The sequence below is a fragment of the Oncorhynchus kisutch genome, linkage group LG5 (assembly GCF_002021735.2).
Source record: "Oncorhynchus kisutch isolate 150728-3 linkage group LG5, Okis_V2, whole genome shotgun sequence".
NCBI classification, from domain to species: domain Eukaryota; kingdom Metazoa; phylum Chordata; class Actinopteri; order Salmoniformes; family Salmonidae; genus Oncorhynchus; species Oncorhynchus kisutch.
This window is the reverse complement of record NC_034178.2, coordinates 5,752,495-5,777,109: the sequence shown is the minus strand read 5'-3', so window position 1 is coordinate 5,777,109 and position 24,615 is coordinate 5,752,495. Positions and strand designations below refer to the sequence as shown.

General features: G+C 50.0%; 1 pseudogene; it reads right to left on the bottom strand.

The window, feature by feature from the left end:
• Window positions 1-15,124: 15,124 nt before the first annotated feature.
• On the bottom strand, window positions 15,125-19,474 carry LOC109890390 (kelch-like ECH-associated protein 1A; annotated as a pseudogene).
• Between the last annotated feature and the right edge of the window lie 5,141 nt (window positions 19,475-24,615).

The window sequence follows — 24,615 nt, the reverse complement described above, 5'->3', positions numbered from 1 at the left end:
CCTTATCCCATATTTGTTTTTCTGCTCTTTTGCCCACCAGTATTTCTACTTGCACATCTTCATATGCACATCTATCACTCCAGTGTTAATTGCTAAGTTGTAATTACTTCTCCACTATGGCCTATTTATTGCCTTACCTCCTTCATTTGCACACACTGTATATAGACTTTTCTATTGTATTGTTGACTGTATGTTTGTTTATTCCATGTGTAACTCTGTTGTTTGTGTTGCACTGCTTTGCTTTATTTTGACTAGGTTGCAGTTGCAAATGAGAACTTGTTCTCAACTGGCCTACCTGGTTAAATAAAGGTTAAATATAAATATATATATTTTTTTTTTAAAGGAAAGGTGGATGTTGTAGACTAGAGAATAACATTAAAGCCTTTTAATAAAGATGGAAAAATACTTTTCATTCGGTAGAAATGGGCAGACATGTCAACATGCTTTCTCCCTCAGTCCACTAACCTTTTCGTTATCTAAAATGTACTAATTCCTTATTATGGCGGGGGGAGGGCAAACTGGTGACTTCAACAGCCGTTCTGTGACCCAAAAAACTGTCAGTCTTTGCCTGGAATAAATTGTGGAATATACTATGTCCAAGAACAAGGGGAGAGCATATTTGACAAAACATTTAATTTTTAACCATTGGCTGCTCAACTTTAATTTGGACTACTATAAAGTCTAAAATAATCAACAAAGAAGACGAATAGGCTTAATTTCTATTTCGACGAGTTTTGTTTGTTTAAAGGGGTTGGTTAAAGAAGGACGTAACATCGCAGACCCCCGCTATACGGTGCTGCGTTTCGAGCGGCCCCATAGTAGAATCAATTCTGCTAGGGGGAGCTTGAAACTGTCAACTGATGCTTTCCTCGGAGCTCTGGAGAAACACAGTCAAACTGAATACAGTCAGCTAGTGGGATATCAGCAGCACCGCACAAGTTGCACACACTGTCGATCACACTCATTAATCTTAGCTTTTCCTTGACCGATTATCAAATGAAGAATTATGTGAAGTTAAATAATAGTGTAATACATTAACTACATGAAGGCTATACTTAAACTCTAGTCATTGTGTTTTGAGCACTGAAATGGACTGCATAATGCTCAACACTTCGGTCATTTACTCTGAGAGGGTTTAAAAACATGTCTTCATATGCTAGGATGCGAAATTAATATGCCAACTTTAACTTTAAGATGATCTCTCATAACAAAAATCGATCGAAATTCCAATTAAAAGAATATCTGAAATGTTCCCTGATCATAATCCATATAACTGAAGCTTCTTTCTCTATTGTGTGAAGTTGAAGGTATTGTAGCAGTTGGGTAGTAACTAAGGAGGTGGGGGCGATACATAGCAACCATCACATCTAGATGAAGCCCTGTGATGAGTGAGATTTCTCGTAATCACCATCCCAAACGTCCCTATTCCCTACCATGCTGTAGTGCACTACTTTTGACCAGAGCCCTGTGGGTCCTGGTCAAAACTACTGCACTATGAAGGGAATAGGATGCCATTTGGGACAGGCAGTCATGTATGGTCTTACCTGGTCACTGTATCCAGGCCACCACCACACCTGGAGCAGGTTGAACTGGACAGGTAACAAACTAGATGCGTTGGAGCTTTGAGCACATACACACTCACACAACACCCGCGCGCTGTACTTATGTCACTCATGTACGTACATTACTTTGTGTCACAGGGAACATGGCTTGGGGGAAAATCAGGCGCACTATTCCATTGTGTGTGTGTGTGTGTATCACCCATATGCATCAATGTAATCTGTGTGTGCCTGTGTGTGTATTTGTGTGTGCGTTACCACCAATGTCACCTTCATGGAACACTAAACATGGAGCATCCTTCAGAATGTAACAGATAATGTTTGTAGGCAGGGAGAGATGTTGATGTGTGTGTGCCGTTGGAGCTTCAGAAGGCAACACAATGTTTGCAGGCAGAGATATTGATAAGGTCATCCCTTCCCAAGGTCACTTCCACATGACTGCGTATTCCATTTAATCTTCTATATATCATACAGAACTATATACATTCTGTATGATCTGTTTCTATGTGTTTAAGACGGGTTGAAACCGAGCTCTGCTTTCTTTATTAAGGACACACTCCATAGACTGAAGCAAGAGGTCTCTATGAGCCAGTCAGATCAGGAACAGTCAGTGTGTGTGATGCGTGTCAGTGTGTGCCATGTGTTTGCCATGTGAGTCATCCTCAAGTGTGAGGGTCTAAGGAGAAAGATCCTCTGCTCCTACTCTCCTCCTTCCACCCCCTCCCTCCCTCCTCCTTCCACCTCCTCCCTCTCTCCTCTTTCCTCTCCTCCCACTCTCTCTCCTTCTTCCACTCTCTCTCCTTCCAAGTCCACCCATTCTACTCCTTCCACCTCCCCTCTCTCCTCCTTCCTCTTTCCACCTCCTCCCCTCTCCTCCCTCTCCCTCCTTCCAACTCCCCCTCTCTCCTTCCAACTCCTCCCTCCCCTCTTTCTTCCACCTTCTCTCCTTCCAACCTCCTCCCTCTCTCCTTCCAACCTCCCTCTCTCCTTCCATCCTCCCTCCCCCTCTCCTTCCAACCTCCTCCCTCTCCACCCTTTCTACTCCTTCCACCTCTTCTCTCTCCTCCTTCCAAATCTCCTCCTTCCACCTCCTCCCTTTCTCCTCTGTCCACCACCACCCTTTCTACTCCTTCCACCTCTTCTCCCTCCTCCTTCCACCTCCCCTCTCTCCTCCTTCCTCTCTCCACCTCCTCCCTCTCTCCTCCTTCCACCTCCCTCTCCTCCTTTCACCTACTCCCTCTCCTCCTTCCTCTCTCCAACTCCACCCTCTACTCCTTCCACCTCCACCCTCTCCTCCTTCCATCTCCTCTGCTCTCACCCCCTTCCACCTCCTCTCCTTCCACCTCCCCTCTCTCCCCCTTCCACCTCATCCCTCTCTCCACCTTCCACCTCCTCCCTCTCTCCTCCTCTCTCCCTCTATCCTCCTCCCTCTCTCCTTCCAACTCCCCTCGCTCCTCCCGCTCTCCTCCTTCCACCTCGCCACTCTCATCCCCGCTCTCCTCCTTCCACCTCCTCCCTCTCCTCCTTCCACCTCCACCCTCTCCTCCTTCCACCTCCACCCTCTCCTCCTTCCACCTCCACCCTCTCCTCCTTCCACCTCCACCCTCTCCTCCTTTCACTTCCTACCTCTCCTCCTTCCACTTCCTACCTCTCTCCTCCTTCCACCTCCCTCTCTCCCTCCTTCCACCTCCCCCTCTCTCCTTCCACCTCCTCCCTCCCCCTTTCTCCTCCAACCACCTTCTCTCCTTCCAACCTCCTCCCTCTCTCCTCCTTCCACCTCCTCCCTCGCTCCTCCTTCCACCTCCTCCCTCTCCGCCTGACACCTCCTCCCTCTCCTCCTTCCACCTCCTCCCTCTCCGCCTGACACCTCCTCCCTTTCCGCCTGACACCTCCTCCCTCTCCTCCTTTCACTTCCTACGTCTCCTCCTTCCATCTCCCCCCTCTCCTCCTTCCACCTCGCTCCTCCTTCCACCTCCCCTCGCTCCTCTTTCCACCTCCCTCTCTCCTCCTTCCACATTCTCCCTCTCTCCTCCTTTTACCTCACGGCTCTCCTCCTTCCACCTCCACCCTCTCCTTCTTCTGTCTCCCCTCTCCTCCTTTCACTTCCTACATCTCCTCCTCCCACCTCCCCCTCTCTCCTTCTTCCACCCCATCCCTCTCCTCCTTCCACCTCTCTCTTCTCTTCCTCTCTCTTCTCCTCCAAACTCCCCTCGCTCCTCCTTCCACCTCCACCCTCTCCTCCTTCCACCTCCACCCTCTCCTCCTTCCACCTCCACCCTCTCCTCCTTTCACTTCCTACCTCTCCTCCTTCCACTTCCTACCTCTCTCCTCCTTCCACCTCCCTCTCTCCCTCCTTCCACCTCCCCCTCTCTCCTTCCACCTCCTCCCTCCCCCTTTCTCCTCCAACCACCTTCTCTCCTTCCAACCTCCTCCCTCTCTCCCCTTACACTTCCTCCTCCCTCTCTCCTCCTTCCACCTCCTCCCACCTCCACTTCTTCCACCTCCCCTCTATCTCCTCCTTCCACCTCCTCCCTCTCCGCCTGACACCTCCTCCCTCTCCAACCTTCCACCTCCTCCCTCTCCGCCTGACACCCCATCCCTCTCCTCCTTCCACCTCTCTCTTCTCTTCCTTTCTCTTCTCCTCCAAACTCCCCTCGCTCCTCCTTCCACCTCCTCCCTCCCTCGCTCCTCCTTCCACCTCCTCCCTCTACGCCTGACACCTTCTCCCTCTCCTCCTTCCACCTCCTCCCTCTCCACCTCCTCCCTTTCCGCCTGACACCTCCTCCCTCTCCTCCTTCCACCTCCACCCTCTCCTCCTTCCACCCTCTCCTCCTTCCATCTCCACCCTCTCCTCCTTTCACTTCCTACGTCTCCTCCTTCCTCCTCCCTCTCTCCTCCTTCCACCTCCTCCATTTATGCTCCTTCCACCTCCTTCCTCTACCTCCCTCCACCTACTCCCATCTCCCTCTCTCCTCCCACCTCCTCCCTCCTCCTCCCTCTCTCCTCAATTTCTGCTCTTTCACATCATCCCTCTCTCCCCCTTGCACCGCCCATCCTCCTTCCACCACCCTCCCCTCGTCTCCTTACACCTCCTCCCTCTATCCTCTTACACCTCCTCCCTCCACTTCCCCTCTCTCCTCCTTCCACCTCATCCCTCTCCTCCTCCCTTTCTCTCCTCCCACCCTCTTTCCTCCCACCTCTCTCTTTCCTTCTTCCACCTCTCCCTTTCCTCCATCCTCTCTACTCCCTCCCTCAACCTCCTCCCACCTCCTCTCACCTCTACCTTTCCTCCCTCCACCTCCACTCCTTCCACTTCCTCCCACTCTTCTCCCTTTCCCTCTTCCTCCACCTCCTTCCTCTCTCCTTCCACCTCCATTACTGTGCCTTCCACCTCCTCTCCCCTTCTCCATTCACCTCCTCCCCCCTTCTCCATTCACCTACTCTCTCTCTACTCATTCCACCTCCTCTCTCTGCTCCTTTCACCTCCCATTTTGCTCCTTTCACCTCATCCCTCTCTACTCATTCCACCTTATCTCTCTCTACTCGTTCCACCTCCTCCCTCTCTACTCAGTTCCACCTCCTCCCTCTCTACTCAATTCCACCTCCTGCCTCTCTACTCAATTCCACCTCCTGCCTCTCTACTCAATTCCACCTCCTGCCTCTCTACTCATTCCACATCCCCCCTCTCTACTCCTTTCACCTCCTCCCTCTCTACTCATTCCACCTCCTCTCTCTACTCATTCCACCTCCTCCCTCTCTACTCCTTCCACTTCCTCCCTCTCTACTTATTCCACCTCCCATTTCTGCTCCTTTCATCTCCTCCCTCTCATTCCACCTCCTCCCTCTGCTCATTCCACCTCCTCCCTCTCTGCTCATTCCACCTCCTCCTTCTCTGCTCATTCCACCTCCTCCCTATCCTCCTTCCACCTCCTCCACTCCCTCCCCTCCTTCCACCTCCCCTCCCTCCACTTCCTCTCTCTTCCTTCCACCTCCTTTCTCCTCCCACCTCCTCTCCCTTTCCTCCTCCCTCTCTTCTCCTCCTCCCTCCCACCTCTCCCTTTCTTCCTTCCTCCACCTCCGCTCTCCTTCCACCCCATCCCCCTCTTCTCCATTCACCTCCTCCCCTCTTCTCCATTCTCCTCCTCCCCCTCTTTTCAATTCTCCTCCCCCTCTCTACTCAATTCCACCTCCTCTCTCTACTCATCCCACCTCCTCTCTCTGCTCCTTCTACCTCCCATTTCTGCTCCTTCCACCTCCTCCCTTTCGGCTCCTTCCACTTCCTCCCTCTCTGCTCATTCCACCTCCTCCCTCTCCTCCTTCCACCTCCTCCACTCCCTCCCTCCACCTCCTCCCACCTCTCCCTTTCCTCCTTCCACCTCCATTTCTGCTCCTTCCACCTCCTCCCTTTCTTCCTTCCTCCTCCCTCCACCTTCTCTCCTTCCACCTCCATTTCTGTGCCTTCCACCTCCTCCCCCTCTACTACTTTCACCTCCTCCCTCTACTCCATTCACCTCCTCCCTCTACTCCATTCACCTCCTGCCCTCTTCTCCATTCACCTCCTCACCTCTTCTCCATTCACCTCCTCCCCCCTTCTCCATTCACCTCCTCACCTCTTCTCCATTCACCTCCTCCCCTCTTCTCCATTCACCTCCTCTCTCTCTCCTCAATTCCACCTCCTCTCTCTCTACTCATTCCATCTCCTCTCTCTCTACTCATTCCACCTCCTCTCTCTCTACTCATTCCACCTCCTCTCTCTGCTCCTTTCACCTCCAATTTCTGCTCCTTTCACCTCCTCCCTTTACTCCTTCCACCTCCCTCTCCTTCCACCTCCTCCCTCTGATCCTTCCACCTCCTCCCTTTCCTTCCACCTCTCATTCCACCTCCTCCCTCTCTGCTCCTTTCATCTCCTTCTCTCTGCTCCTTCCACCTCTCTGCTCCTTCAATCTCCTCCCTCTCTGCTCCTTCCACCTCCTCCCTCTCTGCTCCTTCCACCTCCTCCCTCTCTGCTCCTTCCACCTACTCCCTCTCTGCTCCTTCCACCTCCTCCCTCTCTGCTCCTTCCACCTCCTCCCTCTGCTCTTTCCACCTCCTCCACTCGCTCTTCTCCTCCCTCCACCTCTCCCTCTCCTCCCTCTGCTAATTCCACCTCCTCCCTCTCCTCCTCCACTACCTCTCCTCCACCTCCTCCCACCTCTCCCTTTCCTCCCTTCACCTCCCCTCCTTCCACCTCCATTTCTGCTCCTTCCACCTCCTCCCACTCTTCTCCCTTTCTTTCTTCCTTGCTCCTCCCTCCACCTCCTTCTCTCTCCTCCCCTCTTCTACATTCACCTCCTCCCTCTACTCCATTCACCTCCTCCCTCTACTCCATTCACCTCCTGCCCTCTTCTCCATTCACCTCCTCCCCCCTTCTCCATTCACCTCCTCACCTCTTCTCCATTCACCTCCTCACCTCTTCTCCATTCACCTCCTCACCTCTTCTCCATTCACCTCCTCACCTCTTCTCCATTCACTTCCTCTCTCTCTCCTCAATTCCACCTCCTCTCTCTCTCCTCAATTCCACCTCCTCTCTCTCTACTCATTCCACCTCCTCTCTCTGCTCATTCCACCTCCTCTCTCTGCTCCTTTCACCTCCCATTTCTGCTCCTTTCACCTCCTCCCTTTACTCCTTCCACCTCCCTCTCCTTCCACCTCCTCCCTTTCCTTCCACCTCTCATTCCACCTCCTCCCTCTCTGCTCCTTTCATCTCCTTCTCTCTGCTCCTTCCACCTCTCTGCTTCTTCCATCTCCTCCCTCTCTGCTCCTTCCACCTCCTCCCTCTCTGCTCCTTCCACCTCCTCCCTCTCTGCTCCTTCCACCTCCTCCCTCTCTGCTCCTTCCACCTCCTCCCTCTCTGCTCCTTCCACCTCCTCCCTCTCTGCTCCTTCCACCTCCTCCCTCTCTGCTCCTTCCACCTCCTCCCTCTCTGCTCCTTCCACCTCCTCCCTCTCTGCTCCTTCCACCTCCTCCCTCTCTTCTCCTCCCTGCACCTCCCCCACCTCTCCCTCTCCTCCTTCCACCTCCTCCCTCTCCTCCTCCACTCCCTCTCCTCCACCTCTCCCTTTCCTCCCTTCACCTCCCCTCCTTCCACCTCCATTTCTGCTCCTTCCACCTCCTCCCACTCTTCTCCCTTTCTTTCTTCCTTGCTCCTCCCTCCACATCCTTCTCTCTCCTCCCCTCCTTCCACCTCCATTTTTGCACCTTCCACCTCCTCCCCCTCTTCTCCATTCACCTCCTTCCCCTCTTCTCCATTCACCCCCCTCCCCTCTTCTCCATTCACCTCCTTCCCCCATTCTCCATTCACCTCCTTCCCCCATTCTCCATTCACCTCCTTCCCCCATTCTCCATTCAACTCCTTCCCCCATTCTCCATTCAACTCCTTCCCCCATTCTCCATTCAACTCCTTCCCCCATTCTCCATTCAACTCCCTCCCCTCTTCTCCATTCACCTCCCTCCCCCTTCTCCATTCACCTCCTCCCCCCCTTCTCCATTCACCTCCTTCCCCCCTTCTCCATTCACCTCCTTCCCCCATTCTCCATTCACCTCCTTCCCCTCTCTCCATTCACCTCCCTCCCCTCTTCTCCATTCACCTCCCTCCCCTCTTCTCCATTCACCTCCCTCCCCCTTCTCCATTCACCTCCTCCCCCCCTTCTCCATTCACCTCCTTCCCCCTTCTCCATTCACCTCCTTCCCCCTTCTCCATTCACCTCCTCTCTCTCTCTACTCATTTCTGCTCCTTTCACCTCCTCCCTCTACTCCTTCCACCTCCCTCTCCTTCCACCTCCTCCCTCTGCTCCTTCCACTTCCTCCTTTCACCTCTCATTCCACCTCCTCCCTCTGCTCCGTCCACCCCCTCCCTCTCTGCTCCTTTCATCTCCTTCTCTCTGCTCCTTCCACCTCTCTGCTCCTTCCATCTCCTCCCTCTCTGCTCCTTCCACCTCCTCCCTCTCTGCTCCTTCCACCTCCTCCCTCTCTGCTCCTTCCACCTCCTCCCTCTCTGCTCCTTCCACCTCCTCCCTCTCTGCTCCTTCCATCTCCTCCCTCTCTGCTCCTTCCACCTCCTCCCTCTGCTCTTTCCACCTCCTCCACTCGCTCTTCTCCTCCCTCCACCTCTCCCTCTCCTCCTTCCACCTCCTCCCTCTGATAATTCCACCTCCTCCCTCTCCTCCTCCACTCCCTCTCCTCCTCCACCTCTCCCTTTCCTCCCTTCACCTCCCCTCCTTCCACCTCCATTTCTGCTCCTTCCACCTTCTCCCTTTCTTTCTTCCTTGCTCCTCCCTCCACCTCCTTCCTCTCTCCTCCCCTCCTACCATCTCCATTTTTGCACCTTCCACCTCCTCCCCCTCTTCTCCATTCACCTCCCTCCCCCCTTCTCCATTCACCTCCTTCCCCCCTTCTCCATTCACCTCCTTCCCCCCTTCTCCATTCACCTCCCTCCCCCCTTCTCCATTCACATCCTTCCCCTCTTCTCCATTCACATCCTTCCCCTCTTCTCCATTCACCTCCTTCCCCTCTTCTCCATTCACCTCCTTCCCCTCTTCTCCATTCACCTCCTTCCCCTCTTCTCCATTCACCTCCCTCCCCCTTCTCCATTCACCTCCCTCCCCCCTTCTCCATTCACCTCCCTCCCCCCTTCTCCATTCACCTCCTCCCCCTCTTTTCAATACTCCTCCCCCTCTCTACTCATCCCACCTCCTCTCTCTGCTCCTTCTACCTCCCATTTCTGCTCCTTCCACTTCCTCCCTCTCCTCCTTCCACCTCCTCCACTCCCTCCCTCCACCTCCTCCAACCTCTCCCTTTCCTCCTTCCACCTCCTCCCTTTCTTCCTTCCTCCTCCCTCCACCTTCTCTACTTCCACCTCCATTTCTGTGCCTTCCACCTCCTCCCCCTCTACTCCTTTCACCTCCTCCCCCTCTTCTCTATTCACCTCCTCCCCCTCTTCTCCATTCACCGCCTCCCCTCTTCTCCATTCACCGCCTCCCCTCTTCTCCATTCACCTCCTCCCCTCTTCTCCATTCACCTCCTCCCTCTACTCCATTCACCTCCTCCGCTCTCCTTCCACCCCATCCCCCTCTTTTCAATTCTCCTCCCCCTCTCTACTCAATTCCACCTCCTCTCTCTACTCATCCCACCTCCTCTCTCTGCTCCTTCTACCTCCCATTTCTGCTCCTTCCACCTCCTCCCTTTCGGCTCCTTCCACTTCCTCCCTCTCTGCTCATTCCACCTCCTCCCTCTCCTCCTTCCACCTCCTCCACTCCCTCCCTCCACCTCCTCCCACCTCTCCCTTTCCTCCTTCCACCTCCATTTCTGCTCCTTCCACCTCCTCCCTTTCTTCCTTCCTCCTCCCTCTACCTTCTCTCCTTCCACCTCCATTTCTGTGCCTTCCACCTCCTCCCCCTCTACTCCTTTCACCTCCTCCCTCTACTCCTTTCACCTCCTCCCTCTACTCCATTCACCTCCTCCCTCTACTCCATTCACCTCCTGCCCTCTTCTCCATTCACCTCCTCCCCCCTTCTCCATTCACCTCCTCACCTCTTCTCCATTCACCTCCTCACCTCTTCTCCATTCACCTCCTCACCTCTTCTCCATTCACCTCCTCTCTCTCTCCTCAATTCCACCTCCTCTCTCTCTACTCATTCCATCTCCTCTCTCTCTACTCATTCCATCTCCTCTCTCTCTACTCATTCCACCTCCTCTCTCTCTACTCATTCCACCTCCTCTCTCTGCTCCTTTCACCTCCCATTTCTGCTCCTTTCACCTCCTCCCTTTACTCCTTCCACCTCCCTCTCCTTCCACCTCCTCCCTCTGATCCCTCCACCTCCTCCCTTTCCTTCCACCTCTCATTCCACCTCCTCCCTCTCTGCTCCTTTCATCTCCTTCTCTCTGCTCCTTCCACCTCTCTGCTTCTTCCATCTCCTCCCTCTCTGCTTCTTCCATCTCCTCCCTCTCTGCAACTTCCACCTCCTCCCTCTCTGCTCCTTCCACCTCCTCCCTCTCTGCTCCTTCCACCTCCTCCCTCTCTTCTCCTTCCATCTCCTCCCTCTCTGCTCCTTTCACCTCCTCCCTTTACTCCTTCCACCTCCCTCTCCTTCCACCTCCTCCCTCTGATCCCTCCACCTCCTCCCTTTCCTTCCACCTCTCATTCCACCTCCTCCCTCTCTGCTCCTTTCATCTCCTTCTCTCTGCTCCTTCCACCTCTCTGCTTCTTCCATCTCCTCCCTCTCTGCTTCTTCCATCTCCTCCCTCTCTGCAACTTCCACCTCCTCCCTCTCTGCTCCTTCCACCTCCTCCCTCTCTGCTCCTTCCACCTCCTCCCTCTCTTCTCCTTCCATCTCCTCCCTCTCTGCTCCTTCCACCTCCTCCCTCTGCTCTTTCCACCTCCTCCACTCGCTCTTCTCCTCCCTGCACCTCCCCCACCTCTCCCTCTCCTCCTTCCACCTCCTCCCTCTGCTACTTTATCCTCCTCCCTCTCCTCCTCCACTCCCTCTCCTCCACCTCTCCCTTTCCTCCCTTCACCTCCCCTCCTTCCACCTCCGTTTCTGCTCCTTCCACCTCCTCTCACTCTTCTCCCTTTCTTTCTTCCTTGCTCCTCCCTCCACCTCCTTCTCTCTCCTTCCACCTCCATTTTTGCACCTTCCACCTCCTCCCCCTCTTCTCCATTCACCTCCTTCCCCTCTTCTCCATTCACCTCCTTCCCCTCTTCTCCATTCACCTCCCTCCCCTCTTCTCCATTCACCTCCCTCCCCTCTTCTCCATTCACCTCCTTCCCCTCTTCTCCATTCACCTCCTTCCCCCCTTCTCCATTCACCTCCTTCCCCTCTTCTCCATTCACCTCCTTCCCCTCTTCTCCATTCACCTCCCTCCCCTCTTCTCCATTCACCTCCCTCCCCCTTCTCCATTCACCTCCTTCCCCTCTTCTCCATTCACCTCCCTCCCCCCCTTCTCCATTCACCTCCTCCCCCCCTTCTCCATTCACCTCCTCACCTCTTCTCCATTCACCTCCTCTCTCTCTCTTCTCCATTCACCTCCTCTCTCTCTCTCCTCAATTCCATCTCCTCTCTCTCTACTCATTCCACCTCCTCTCTCTGCTCCTTTCACATCTCATTTCTGCTCTTTTCACCTCCTCCCTCTACTCCTTCCACCTCCCTCTCCTTTCACCTCTCATTCCACCTCCTCCCTCTGCTCCGTCCACCCCCTCCCTCTCTGCTCCTTTCATCTCCTTCTCTCTGCTCCTTCCACCTCTCTGCTCCTTCAATCTCCTCCCTCTCTGCTCCTTCCACCTCCTCCCTCTCTGCTCCTTCCACCTCCTCCCTCTGCTCTTTCCACCTCCTCCACTCGCTCTTCTCCTCCCTCCACCTCTCCCTCTCCTCCCTCTGCTAATTCCACCTCCTCCCTCTCCTCCTCCACTCCCTCTCCTCCACCTCCTCCCACCTCTCCCTTTCCTCCCTTCACCTCCCCTCCTTCCACCTCCATTTCTGCTCCTTCCACCTCCTCCCACTCTTCTCCCTTTCTTTCTTCCTTGCTCCTCCCTCCACCTCCTTCTCTCTCCTCCCCTCTTCTACATTCACCTCCTCCCTCTACTCCATTCACCTCCTCCCTCTACTCCATTCTCCTCCCCCCTTCTCCATTCACCTCCTCACCTCTTCTCCATTCACCTCCTCCCCTCTTCTCCATTCACCTCCTCCCCTCTTCTCAATTCCACCTCCTCTCTCTCTACTCATTCCATCTCCTCTCTCTCTACTCATTCCACCTCCTCTCTCTACTCCTTCCACCTCCCTCTCCTTCCACCTCCTCCCTCTGATCCTTCCACCTCCTCCCTTTCCTTCCACCTCTCATTCCACCTCCTCCCTCTCTGCTCCTTTCATCTCCTTCTCTCTGCTCCTTCCACCTCTCTGCTTCTTCCATCTCCTCCCTCTCTGCTCCTTCCACCTCCTCCCTCTCTGCTCCTTCCACCTCCTCCCTCTCTGCTCCTTCCACCTCCTCCCTCTCTTCTCCTCCCTGCACCTCCCCCACCTCTCCCTCTCCTCCTCCACTCCCTCCCTTCACCTCCCCTCCTTCCACCTCCATTTCTGCTCCTTCCACCTCCTCCCACTCTTCTCACTTTCTTTCTTCCTTGCTCCTCCCTCTACATCCTTCTCTCTCCTCCCCTCCTTCCACCTCCATTTTTTCACCTTCCACCTCCTCCCCCTCTTCTCCATTCACCTCCTTCCCCTCTTCTCCATTCACCCCCCTCCCCTCTTCTCCATTCACCTCCTTCCCCCATTCTCCATTCACCTCCTTCCCCCATTCTCCATTCACCTCCTTCCCCCATTCTCCATTCACCTCCTTCCCCCATTCTCCATTCACCTCCTTCCCCCATTCTCCATTCACCTCCTTCCCCCTTCTCCATTCACCTCCTCACCTCTTCTCCATTCACCTCCTCTCTCTCTCTCCTCAATTCCATCTCCTCTCTCTCTACGCATTCCATCTCCTCTCTCTCTACTCATTCCACCTCCTCTCTCTGCTCCTTTCACATCTAATTTCTGCTCCTTTCATCTCCTTCTCTCTGCTCCTTCCACCTCTCTGCTCCTTCCATCTCCTCCCTCTCTGCTCCTTCCACCTCCTCCCTCTCTGCTCCTTCCACCTCCTCCCTCTCTGCTCCTTCCACCTCCTCCCTCTCTGCTCCTTCCACCTCCTCCACTCGCTCTTCTCCTCCCTCCACCTCTCCCTCTGCTAATTCCACCTCCTCCACTCCCTCTCCTCCACCTCCTCCCACCTCTCCCTTTCCTCCCTTCACCTCCCCTCCTTCCACCTCCATTTCTGCTCCTTCCACCTCCTCCCACTCTTCTCCCTTTCTTTCTTCCTTGCTCCTCCCTCCACCTCCTTCCTCTCTCCTCCCCTCCTACCATCTCCATTTTTGCACCTTCCACCTCCCTCCCCCCTTCTCCATTCACCTCCCTCCCCCCTTCTCCATTCACCTCCTTCCCCCCTTCTCCATTCACCTCCTTCCCCTCTTCTCCATTCACCTCCTTCCCCTCTTCTCCATTCACCTCCTTCCCCTCTTCTCCATTCACCTCCTTCCCCTCTCTTCTCCATTCACCTCCCTCCCCCTTCTCCATTCACCTCCTTCCCCTCTTCTCCATTCATCTCCCTCCCCCCCTTCTCCATTCATCTCCCTCCCCCCCTTCTCCATTCATCTCCCTCCCCCCCTTCTCCATTCATCTCCCTCCCCCCCTTCTCCATTCACCTCCTTCCCCTCTTCTCCATTCACCTCCTTCCCCTCTTCTCCATTCACCTCCTTCCCCTCTTCTCCATTCACCTCCTTCCCCTCTTCTCCATTCACCTCCCTCCCCCTTCTCCATTCACCTCCTTCCCCTCTTCTCCATTCATCTCCCTCCCCCCCTTCTCCATTCATCTCCCTCCCCCTTCACCTCCTCACCTCTTCTCCATTCACCTCCTCTCTCTCTCTCCTCAATTCCACCTCCTCTCTCTCTGCTCCTTCCACCTCCTCCCTCTCTGCTCCTTCCACCTCCTCTCTCTCTGCTCCTTCCACCTCCTCCCTCTCTGCTCATTCCATCTCCCCCTCTCTTCCTCTTCCATTTCCAATATACAAACTTATAGTCCTCATCTTTCCCCTCTTATCGGGGACTGATTCAGATCTCAGGTGTGAGACCTGGGACAGCAGGTGAACGCTGCCCTGGCAGTACTGGAGACCTGGAGGTTTGGATGTGAATATGCCTGACCCTAAAGACTCCTACTGAACACACACAGAGATAACACCAGCTAGCACAGAGGGGGAGGGGTCGCACAGGCCCACACACACAGAGATAAGTAAACAGTAGTCTGACGTAAACCAGTGGTGACTAATGCTGTGACGTCTACTAAACAGTCCTATGACCATGGTTAGAATACAGAATGAACAACGCACTCAAATGTGTCCTGTTGTTATGTGCTTTCTGTTATGTGCCCTGTTGTGTTCTCATCCCTCTAGTCTTTGGTAGTAGTCTTCCTCCACCTAGTGGTGGTTAACCAACATGCTCCCACAGTGACGAGGCTCTACTGCAGCACAGCAAGAGAAATGAACCACAATTTTTAATACATATGGGCCCTGGTCAAAAGTAGGGCACTATAAAGGGAATAGGGTGCCATTTGTGACACAAATTATGTGAGGTCAGAGAGAGAACGGTCTTCATTTCAGCTTCTCTGGAGCCTCCTCCTATGATGTGGACAAAGACAACAGTATGTGGACTATAATTAAGGTGGACTATGGTTATTCAAAGACTGCGTGTGAAAAACTGCTAGATTTATGGTCAGAGTTGTCGATAGAGGGGACATGATGGCACAGTCAATTAGAAGAGTCTCTGAGAAGTTCTGTAGCAAAATAGATTCCATTAAATTACTAGAGGGGCTATGTCATAAACCCTCAAAGTTCCAGAATAGAGTGAAAATGGCCGCTATTGTGGTCTGGGAGAAAACCAAACCAGTCTAATTGGAATGAATGGCAGTACAGGCATAATCCTGTATGCTGGACAATGTAAGTAAGGCATGTGATGTATCAGAAATGATTTAATAGAATTACTGTCAACCTAAAATATTGTCATGTAATCATAAATACAGTTTATAGGTTTTATACCATTTGCAGTAAAAAGCCACTAAAATATATGTAAACAGGCCATAAATGTCTACATTGTTGTTTTCTTGGAAAGCTGAGAGGTCTATTATATGATGCAACATCAGTACTTGTTGCATTTACAACTTGTCTACGTCCAATCATCAACTGCATATTGGCAGTTAATTTAAAACGTTTATGGAATCAAACCTCTAAAACTAGCTGGCAGGCTAACACACATGCAGTGCAGATAGTGTCAAATAATGAATTTTAAGAAATTATCACTGGCAAACCATGGTTGACAAACTCCCTGACCAAAATGGCTGACCTTTTATCCCATCACTTATTTATGTATTTGACATTTTGCAGGAGGAAATCTCTTGAGATGGTGCATCTCATTTTCAAGAGTCCAAATGAAAAAAAAATAAACAAACAATACTTAGAATAATATGGAAACTGTCTAATATAATAACCACATATATACTATTACATACAAAAAGAGCAACATGCATTAACAGAATTAACTTCTGCTCCAACGACTAATAAAACAAAGTACCTATAATATATACATACATATCTTCACATGGTGATGTTTCTATTAGCTAGTTAAAAATAAACTGTTTGTTCTTAACATTTGAAAAATGACTGACTTAAATTCACTGTGTTTTTTCTACAGGTATATAATTCCAGTCAGTTGGGTCTTTGTACCTGAAAGATGTTACTCTAACCTCATGATGTACCCTTGGACTGTGTAATTGCTGCTGCTGTTGAAATAAGTCATGTGAGTCTGGTAAAGTTAGGTGTTCCTTAAATTTAAGTTGATACACTTAAAAAATAAATTGTGACCAATGCAGTCGTCTTCTGTTTGGGAGTGACAGCACATTTAGTGATTCAGACAAAGTGTCTTACAATGACATCATACGAAGGTTCATGTCCATTCTAGTATTCTAATTCCTAACTCTGTTTGTAGCACCCTAATAATGGTGAGGTCACTTTGAAGTCATTGTGAGATCACTTCCTCCCCTTGGTCCACTTCCTACTGACTCCACATAGAATGAGCAGAACAGACATTCCTGATTAATGCAAACTTTGTGGCTTTGGATAAAAGTGATCTTAGAGCTTTGTCCCTTCTACTCATTCTAATTCTATTGCAACAAGTCCTGCACTGCCGCCATGTTGAGTCAGATATAAAAAGAGTTATGATGAGTCATGTCTCCTCGCTCTAACTCTGTCACTTCCTCTTCTTCTTCCTCCTCGGGCAGGTTGCCGGGGCAGGGCTCCATTGTTACTGTGATGGCCATTCTACTGCGTCCTAGCAACACCGGCTGGTGTCAGGGAGGTAACTCAACACTGGCTGGTGTCAGGGAGGTAACTCTCAACACTGAACAGAAACCCTGTGGAGCTAAAACCACCTGGAGAGAGGGATGGAGAAAGAGAGGGAGGATGAGAGTAAGGGAAACAGGATAAGCGAATCCAAGGCTCAGCAGGAGCAACATGGTATCTGGTGCTAAAGTTGGCCAAACTCTCCAGAAAGATGGCAGGTTTCTCCAGACTCACCCAGTACGAAGATGCGTCCCTGGTAGATGGTGACCCCGTGAGCACTGCATGGAGGCCACTGGCTCCCACACATCTCTGGTTACACTGTACCTCTCCATGGAGCTGAGCTGGGTATGACCGTCATACCCTCCTACTGCATACAGGTACGAGTCCACACACACCACACCTACACAGAGGGAGAAACGGTATCCACACACTGACAGGTGTACACACACACACACACACACACACACACACACACACACACACACACACACACACACACACACACACACCACTGCGTACAGTGGTCATGGGGGCCAGTTGGTGCCAGGTGTTGGAGTCGGTGTGGAACCTCTCTGCTGTGTTCCTGCGGTTCTGGCCGTCAACAACCCCCCCCACTACCACATACAGAGAACCGCCACAACCTGCTACCCCCGCCCCCAGACGGGCTACTGACACGGGGCTCACAAACACCCAGCAGTTCGCCTCTGGGTCATACCTGGCGGAGAGAGAGAATTTATGGCGATTGTTGCCTTAAAGCTGCAATGTGTAACTTTTTAGGCGTTCCCGACCAAATTCACATAGAGATGTCAGTTAAAGAAAGCAAATCTAAGAAGCAGTAGATCTGCTCTATGTGTGGTATTTCTAGGCTTCCTAATCTTAAGTTTCGCTTTTGCATCTTTTACTTTGGGTTTTGTACACCAGTTTCAACAGTTGAAAATACAATATGTTTGGTTATGGAAAATATATTTCACAGCGGTTTAGATTGTACAATGATTCTCTACACTATACTTGCTTGTTTTGTCACATAAATTGAAATTAGGCAAACTATTAGAATTTCTGCATTCAGGAAATGGTGGAGCGATTTCTGCATTGTGCAACTTTTAATGCTCATCATCATGACCTGAGTGCATGGGACTGTAGGAGCTATCAGAGTGTGAGTTTGATAGTATAACTAACTCATTGTATAGGAGCCAGGTAACTCACAGTGGATTAACTAAAGCTACCAGCTTTGTGCAGTGTCTAGTAACACGCTGTGTGGGAGAGCAGCGGAGAGGAGAGGCAAGGGTGGATGGATGGAAGGACACATCTCTGAGGTAATTCTACCAGAGCCACGGGTCCTGTAACGACATTCCGGTGAAGATGATTCCCTACCGGTTAGCCACTCAGCAGCGAGTTGTGAAGCATTCCCAACCAGATTGACATTCCTTGGAAGTAGGTAACAACACAGCCGGCCCAAAGGCGGTCACACTAATTAGTCAGGAATTTCTACATTATCTGGGGAATTTACACTACCATCTCTCTCTCTTTCTGTCTTTTCTCCTCTACCCCCCCCCCCCCCCCTTCTCCTCACTATTTATCTCTCCTCCACCTCTCCTCAGTGCGATGATGTGTGGACCCCTGGGACCCCCCCACGGCGTAAATGCTCCCGTCCACCACGGCCACCCCCACCCTGTTCCTGGGGGTGTTGAGGGAGGCGTGCTGACTCCACTGATTGGTCATGGGTTTGTAGCAGCACAGGGAACTGGACTCACTGTTGTTCTGTAGGGACAGGTTCCTGCCTCCCACCTGAGGATGAGGGAAAGAGAGAGAGAGAGCGAGATTGGAGGGAAGGATGAAGAGGGGTTAGATAGACCTACAAGGCTGTAAAAAGCAAGGTGTGTGCGTGCGTTCGTGTACCGTGTGGAGCAGGCCAAACAGCACACAGGAGCCCAGGCCACTGCAGGGAGAGCCCATGTCAGCTAGCTTCAGCCAGACGTTCCTACCAGGGTCATAGGCCTCCAGAGAAGACAGAGAGTGCTGCCGATACCTGGGATGGAACACAGGAGGATCAGACAGTACATAACCATATCAGGATTATATTGTCATACTCGTATGATATCATATCATCCAATTATCTCATTGTATCGTATCCTACTACACCCCATCCCATCATATGTTTGTAGACTACCCTCCGGCTATGTAGATAAGCTGTGTTCCACGGTGAGGCGCAGGGGGGAGGGGCTTCCTCAACGCCATTTCCTGGAATATCTTTGACAGGAAGTCTCTACAGAAGTTGGCCTGGAATGAAGGAACATGAAAATAGTTGAATAATCAAATTTGGTATTCCTCAATCTATCAATCAATCCCAGCAGCCGGTCATAGATAAATAGACGACATAGAGACTTGCCTTGCTGAGGATGGGGCAGGACTGGAGCTGTATCTTGATAAACTTGGGAGGCAGAGTGTAGACGTGGAGAGCATTGAGGAGGGCGTGGAGATACGGAGCTCTGCTCTCCACGTCCCATCGTACCCTGTCTGTACAAGCCTTGTACACCTGACATCAAGGAGCTCATGGTCACACTTTGGCAGGCGGTTATCTTGATTTTCACATAGAAATATGCATATAAGTGAAGTATATAAATATACACCTCAGGATAAACCATGTATATAGAATATAAATCAAATCCATACCTCTGACTCACAGAGCACCTTGAGGCTGTCCCTGGCTGATGAGCTCCAACAGCTGACAGTGAGACAGACTGAAGAACTCCACCTCTTTGGTTACCTGGGGTAGGGACAAATAGACGCACAGTCAACACGCGTCACATGCTCACACACACACAGTCCGTCAAAGCAATTCTATGTCCGACTAAGCACACGGTTTGCGTCTATAAGGAACAGGTGACGTCAGGGGACCGGTCACCAAACAGTTGGATCTCTCATGGTCTGATACAACATTGATAAAACGTACCAACCTTGACTTTTTCATGACGTGTCTCTTGTACACGTACTGCTTAACTGAGATGTGTGTGTGTATATAAGTCAGTGGTCTGAGCCTCATAAAGTGTATCATATCTGAACAGGTATCGTTTCAGGTACTGTTGTTCTGCTGGTGTTGTTGTTCTGTCTGTCTGGGACATGGACTCAGGAGGAGAGTGGAGGGTGTTCTGTCTGTCTGGAACATGGACTCAGGAGGAGAGTGGAGGGTGTTCTGTCTGTCTGGGGCATGGACTCAGGAGGAGAGTGGAGGGTGTTCTGTCTGTCTGGGGCATGGACTCAGGAGGAGGGTGTTCTGTCTGTCTGGGGCATGGACTCAGGAGGAGGGTGTTCTGTCTGTCTGGGACATGGACTCAGGAGGAGAGTGGAGGGTGTTCTGTCTGTCTGGGGCATGGACTCATGTATTTAGCGCGCACCACCGCTAACTAGCTAGCAGTTTCACATTCGTTACACTACAATAATGATCCCCGTTACAACAGTTACTAGCTACATAGTTCCGCTTGTCTTATCATTTCCCCCGCATAGCGAACACAAACAATTCAAACCAAAAACAACGACATAGACTTACAGGTTAATTGTCAGTTTCACAGTCTATTGCGGACAGTCTGAGCACTGATGGAGGGATTGTGCGTTCCTGGTCTAACTCTGGCAGATGTTGTTGCCATCCTGTACCTGTCCCGCAGGTGTGATGTTCAGATGTACCGATCCTGTGCAGGTGTTGTTACATGTGGTCTGCCACTGCGAGGACGATCAGCTGTCCCTCATGTCTCCCTGTAGTGCTGTCTTAGGTGTCTCCCAGTACGGACATTGCAATTTATTTCCCTGTCCACATCTGCAGACCTCATTCCTCCTTGCAGCATGTCTAAGGCACGTTCCCGCAGATGAGCAGGGACCCTGGGCATCCTTCTTTTGGAGTCAGTAGAAAGGCCTCTTTAGTGTCCTAAGTTTTCATAACTGTGACCTTTATTGCCTACCGTCTGTAAGCTGTTAGTGTCTTAACGACCATTCCACAGGTGCATGTTCATTAATTGTTTGTGGTTCATTGAACAAGCATGGGAAACAGTGCTACTTAAAACCCTTTACAATGAAGATCTGTGAAGTTATTTGGATTTTTACAAATTATCTTTGAAAGACACGGTCCTGAAAAAGGGACATTTCTTTTTTTGCTGAGTTTATATATTTTTTAAAATAAATGTTAGAATTATTCTTCCACTTTGACAGAGTATTTTGTGTAGATTGTTTACCAAAAATGACAATTAAATCCAATTTAAACCCACTTTGTAACAACAAAATGTGGGGGGAAAAAAATGTGGAAAAAGTCAAGGGGTGTGAATATTTTCTGAAGGCACTGTACATGTGCAAGAAAGGTCAGAGAATCCTGTATAATTACGACTTCAAGCCTGACGATAAGCATAAGCACATTTCTAATGCTTTCACTCTGGAACTGATGAAGGGTGTTTATACAGTCGTGGCCATAAGTTTTGAGATTGACACAAATAATAATTTTAAAATAAAGTCTGCTGCATCAATTTGTATAATGGCAATTTGCATATACTCCAGAATGTTATGAAGAGTGATCAGATGAATTGCAAAGTCCCTCTTTGCCATGCAAATTAACTGAATCGCAAAAAAATTCCCACTGCATTTCAGCCCTGCCACAAAAGGTCCAGCTGACATCATGTCAGTGATTCTCTCGTTAACACAGGTGTGAGTGTTGACGAGGACAAGGCTGGAGATCACTCTGTCATGCTGATTGAGTTTGAATAACAGACTGGAAGCTTCAAAAGGAGGGTGGTGCTTGGAATCATTGTTCTTCCTCTGTCAACCATGGTTACCTGCAAAGAAACACGTGCCGTCATAATTGCTTTTCACAAAAAGGGCTTCACAGGCAAGGATATTGCTGCTAGTAAGATTTCACCTAAATCAACCATTTATCGGATCATCAAGAACTTCAAGGAGAGCAGGTTCAATTGTTGTGAAGAAGACGTTTGTCTGTCTTAGGGACTGATTAACCAATCAATGGACGAATCAACAAAGAACAGCCATGTACCCCTCCATTTGTCCGATTTGATGATTAGAACTTCCGCATCCATCACTGGTGGCAGTACTTCCTCCAGAGTCAATGTGTTGATAATATTTTCACCTCTAGCATAGCTACAACACACACATCATCAACACTAGTTCGTCAGATATCACAGAAGAAACCGGTCATGTTGCTCAGATTACTGATTTCATCCAAAGACTTCTAATGCAGTCCAGCAATTCCATATTCAGTCCAAAGATTCCAATTTTAGTCCATAAATGCCTAAATGAGTCCATGATATTTCAGCTTTTGGTCCTGTTATTCCCGGTTTAAGAACTATTCCTGTTTAGTCCATGGAGTTCTAGTTTAGTCCAGTGATTCCATCTTTAGAGCATATATTCCTGATTTAGTCCATGAGATTGAAGCTTGGTCCTTTGGTGTTGGGCTTCCAGTTCTGGGGTTCTGGGATGAATCATTGGTTGGTCATTCTTCACTTGTTGTCCTCCAAATCCATTATGTCCAAGATAGATGACCACAGGGATGGCCTGGTGGCTTCTGTTTGTCTGGGAGCAAATTAAGACAATATAGTCATTAGGAGAGGCAGCATGTGTGTATCCAATGGAGTGTGTGTGTATATCAAATGTGTTAAAACCCCCCCCACACACACACACACACACACACACACACACACACACACCACTGTCAACAGACCTAGGACTGTGATGATTATGGAATTCTGTGTAAAGTTTCATTGTTGTGCAAATGACCACTGTTATTGTCATAATTGTAGTAATTTTGGTTAAAATGGTTTTGAGCTTGTAACATATCCTTTAAAATTAGCTTTGGCATACCTAATGAATAGAACACAGCATTGGTGACACCCCTATCTCAAAAACAAATGGTTTTAAACTTTTGGATATTAAGCTGTTCTGCTCGTAAAATGATTACCAACTTCATGTACACATGAGACAAGATAGTAGCTACTAAACAATTGGATACCACGAAATTGGAGAGAAAAAGGGGCACTTTTTTTTATATATATATATATATATATTTTTTTTTTAAATGCAGCATGCAACAATTTCTAAGATTCTACTGAGTTACATTTAAGAAAATCAGTCAATTGAAATAAATGAATAATGCTCTAATCTATGGATTTCACATGACTGGGTATACACATATGCATCTGTTGGTCACAGATTCCTTTAAAAAAAAAGCTTGGGGTCGTGGATCAGAAAACCAGTCAATATCTGGTGTGACCACCATTTGCCTCATGCAGCGTGACACATCTCCTTCACATAGAGTTCATCAGCCTGTTGAATTTGGCCTGTAGTCCCACTCCTCTTCAACGGCTGTGCGAAGTTGCTGGATATTGGCGGGACCTGGAACAAGCAGTCATACACGTCAATACAGAGGATCCCAAACATCCTCAATGGGTGACATGTCTGGTGAGTATGCAGGCCACGGAAGAAATGGGACATTTCCAGCTTCCAGGAATTGTGTACAGATCCTTGCGAAATGGGGCTGTGCATTATCATGCTGAAACATGGTGATGGTGGCAGATGAATGGCACGACAATGAGCCTCTCTTCACAACGTTGACAACAGCAAACCGCTCACACACACACAACACCATCTGCCCGGTAAAATTGAAACCGGGATTCATTATTGAAGAGCACACTTCTCCAGCGTGCCAGTGGCCACCGAAGGTGAGCATTTTCCCACTGAAGTCGGTTTCGACACCAAACTGCAGTAAGGTCAAGACCCTTGTGAGGAAGACGAGCGCGCAGATGAGCTTCACAGAGACGGTTTCTGACAGTTTGTGCAGAAGTCCTTCGATTGTGCAAGCCTACAGTTTCATCAGCTGTGCGGGTGGCTAGTCTCAGCCGATCCTGCAGGTGAAGAAGCCGGATGTGGAGGTCCTGACCTGGAGTGGTTACACCTGGTCTGAGGTTGTGAGGCTGGTTGGACGTACTGACAAATTCTCTGAAACGAGAGCTCTGGTGGACATTCCTGCAGTCAGCATGCCAATTGACTCCTCCCTCAAAACTTGAGACATCTGTGGCATTGTGTTGTGACAAAATTGTACAATTTAGAGTGACCTTTTATGGTCCCCAGCACAAGGTGCACCTGTGTAATAATTATGCCATTTAATCAGCTTCTTGATATGCCACACCTGTCAGGTGGATGGATTATCTTGGCAAAGGAGAAATGCTCACTAACAAGGATGTAAACAAATTTGTGCACAAAATTTGAGAGAAATAAGCTTTTTGTGCAGATGGAACATTTCTGGGATCTTTTATTTCAGCTCATGAAAGATGGGACCAACACTTTCCATGTTGAGATTATATTTTCGTTCAGTATAAATATGATCATTTGCTATTGGGTAAACTATATGAGACCTCGAGCATAGTTTCACTTCCATAAGGTTTATAAATAGACAAGGACAAAAAATTATACCAGAAATGATATAGGCCTAGTGTAGTGTGTGTCACCCTACAGCTAGCCTGATCACAAGTCATAAGACCTAAACCCACCAGCCAGGAGAGAGAGGGGGAGTGAGAGAGAAAGCAAAAAGAGAGAGATAAGGGATAGAAAAATAGCAGGAGTGCGGAAGAGAAGAAGACCTTCATACCCCACCCACCCCCCACTACCTCCTATAAAAAGGTCCATTGTCCTGAGCTGTATTCCCTGGTACTGAACTCCTGATCTGGCTTAAGGGGTTTTACACACCAAAACTAACCCTGTCGTCACAGCAAATAAGCATACAGTCCACAGCAGACAGTGTGAAAAATCTGCAGAACTACTGAAACAAAGTTACACTGCTGACTTACAGTACCAGTCCGAAGTTTGGACACACCTACTCATTCAAGGGTTTTTCTTTATTTTGACTATTTTATACATTGTAGAATAACAGTGAAGACATGAAATAACACGTATGTAATCATGTAGTAACAAAAGTGTTAAACAAATCAAATTTGATTTAATATTTTTCAAAAGTAGCCACCCTTTGATGACACCCTTTGCACACTATTGGCATGGTCTCAACCAGCTTCATGAGGAATGCTTTTCCAACAGTCTTAAAGGAGTTCTCACATATGCTGAGCACAT